The sequence below is a fragment of the Lemur catta genome, chromosome 1 (assembly GCF_020740605.2).
Source record: "Lemur catta isolate mLemCat1 chromosome 1, mLemCat1.pri, whole genome shotgun sequence".
Lineage (NCBI taxonomy): Eukaryota > Metazoa > Chordata > Mammalia > Primates > Lemuridae > Lemur > Lemur catta.
The window spans coordinates 117549859-117552760 of record NC_059128.1 but is presented as its reverse complement, the minus strand read 5'-3'; the positions used below and the strand labels follow the sequence as shown (position 1 = coordinate 117552760).

The following is a 2902-nucleotide window of genomic DNA, read 5'->3' as shown; positions in this document are numbered from 1 at the left end:
TTCTTTCTTTCTTTCTTTTCTTTCTTCTTCTTCTTTTTTTTTTTTTTGGAAGAAACTATGTTGCTAAAGAAACAGAGTCCAGTCTGCAAAAGCTTATGGCTTTTGAGCCTTTGCATCTTGGGTCTTTTTGTATAGCAGCTTCACATTAACTTTAATCCAGAGTGGGACGCGAATCTTGGTGTCTCTGGTGTCTGGAGCACTTCCCTTTAGGCCGTGAGTATCCTTCATTCTGGAGTGCAAGGCCCCCAAGGTCAGGGATTTTGTTTTTTCCCCGTCCGCAGCCTCCACCCTTAAAAGAGTGCCTAAGATACAATAGAGGCTCAATAAACAGTTTGTGGAAGAATAAAGTAATAGACAAATGAAATGAAAGTAATACGGTATTTGAGATTGGGGCCGTGCAGGGCAATTCAGGACAGAGGAGCACTGTATTCAGACACTCCGACCTCCCAATCCTGTGTTCACTGAGTAACAACTGGCTTTCTGCTGATGAGAGAACCTAATGCGCCCTTCATGTCGCTGTTACGCAGGCTGTAGATGAAAGGGTTCAGCACGGGGGTGGCCACCGTGTACATCACTGCAGCGGCCTTGTGGGAGGACGTGGGGCTGAAATAAACCGCAGTGAGTGTCCCATAGAACAGGGACACCACAGAGAGGTGAGAGCCACAGGTGGAGAAGGCCTTCCGTTTCCCTCCTGCAGATGGAATCCTCAGCACCGCCCCAAAGATGCGGGTGTAGGAGACTAATGTGCCCACAAAGGGGGCGATGACAGGCAGGGCACCACGGTGCACACCATCACGTTGTTGAGAAAGGTGTCTGAGCAGGCCAGTTTCAGAAGAGGGCTCAGGTCGCAGAAGAAATGGGGGACCCGGTTGTGGGTGCAGAACGAGAGGCAGGTCAGCAACACCATGTGGGTCAGGGTGTTCCCGAAGGCGGAGGTCCAGGATGCCACTACCAGGAGGCCACAGAGCTGTGGTGTCACGGAGCTGGCATGGTGCAGAGGGTGACAGATGGCTACATAGCGGTCGTAGGCCATCGCGGTCAGCAGGAAGCTGTCGATGCCCGCGAGCCAGATGAAGAAGAGCATTTGGGTCAGGCAGCCGGCGTAAGGAATCCCTTTGCGTCCTGATATGTGGTTGGCGAGCATCTTGGGGATGGTGGTGGAGGTGAAGCAGATGTCCACGAAGGCCAGGTTGGCCAGGAAGAAGTACATGGGGGTGTGAAGCCGGGTGTCGCTGGCGACAGCCAGGATGACGAGCAGGTTCCCCAGTCCTGTGACCAGATACATGCTTAGGAAGGAGGATGAACAGCAGCTGCTCTTGCTCAGGGTCCTCTGAGAGGCCCAGGAGCAGGAACTCGGAGACCTGAGTGAAGTTCGCCATCCTGCATAAATCAGAAAGGAAACAGAGGAGACGTCCACTCATCCATTGCACCCCGATCTCATCCCCTCTTGTCGGTTTCAGATACTCAGCAATTCTCCCCCCCCTTCCCCATTTGTTCATTCTCATCAACACACAAACCGGAGCAGATACTGTTCATTTCCCCCCAGCCCTCTTGCAGGATGTCACCTGCAGCGTGGCAGGCAGCTCTCAAGCACGCCCATCGTTTCTTATCTCGACCACCTGTATCTCTAAGCCAAAAACTTCATCTGGCCACAGGGGCAGCTCAGCTTGCATGCAGACGTAACATGGAAGCCCTGGGAATTGATGCCCTTAGGAGTGACCTTTGGCTGTCGAGAGACAGGAATGATGGGGTGAATCCCTGGCTTCCTCATTCCCAAGTGGGCCAGTTCTGGGGGTGTTCTACAGTCTTTCTGGGCTCCCTAGAGGAATCACCCTGCAATTGCCCGGAGTGGGAGCCTACTCATCTGCAACCTCCCTTCCCATTTCCCTCTTCTCCCAATGCTCGTTAGGTCTCAGGATTATCTTCTAAATAGACTGTATATATATTTTTTGAAATAGGGTCGTGCTCTGTTGCCCTGGGCTAGGGTGCAGTGGCATCATCATAGCTCACTGCAGTCTTGAACTCCTGGGCTCAAGTGATCCTCCTGTCTCAGCTTCCCGAGTGGCTGGGACTACAGGTGGATGCCTCCACGCCTGACTAATTTTTCTATTTTTTGTAGAGATGGGATCTTGCTATGTTGCCCAGGCTGGTCTTGAATTGCAGACCTCAAGTGATCCTCCTGCCTTGGCCTCCCAATGTGCTGGGATTCCAGGCATGAGTCACCATGCCCAGCCTCCTAAATAAACTATTTACACTCAAATCCTTGACTCAAAACCTGCTTTGGGGAGAATCCAAGTATGATGCAAGAATTTTAAAATTTATTCCATCTTCGAAAGAATCCCTTCTTCATTCTAACTACCCATTTTCTCTGCTCCATTGGCCCTCATCACTCCTCAAAAATATCATCTGTCCTTGCATGTCAAAGGCAACCGTGACCTCCTATTGCTAATCTACAATTAATATCCAACCATATTTTCACATTTTGTGGTTGGTTCTGGTTTTTAAATAGTGAAGATTTTGTTTGGTTTTTATTGTTCATGCCTTATAACTTTTGTTTAAGTTGCAAGTGTATGATGTTTGATGATTGTAAATTGGAGAGTTTATAATAAAACATGGAAAGAAAGTGTCCAGAGTGAAAAGGCAACAAAGTCTGGATGAGCTTCTTAAAGTTCCTGTTAAATACCGTGAGCTGTGCTCCGCGGTGCTCATGGGAGAACAGCAAAGCCATAGTATTCACAGTGAACTGCAGCCTTAAAGCATCTAATTCTTGCAGAAATCAGAGAAACCTGGCACAGTCGTGCTACTGTATAAGGTAAGACTCGCTGTGAAATATAATAGCCGATTTTGTATTTTTGGAATTAAAAGTACAAAATTTTATTTATTTATTTATTTTGAATTTTAT

General features: G+C 48.5%; 1 pseudogene; it reads right to left on the bottom strand.

Moving 5' to 3' along the window:
- Positions 1-458: 458 nt before the first annotated feature.
- Positions 459-1379, bottom strand: LOC123639817 (annotated as a pseudogene).
- Between the last annotated feature and the right edge of the window lie 1523 nt (positions 1380-2902).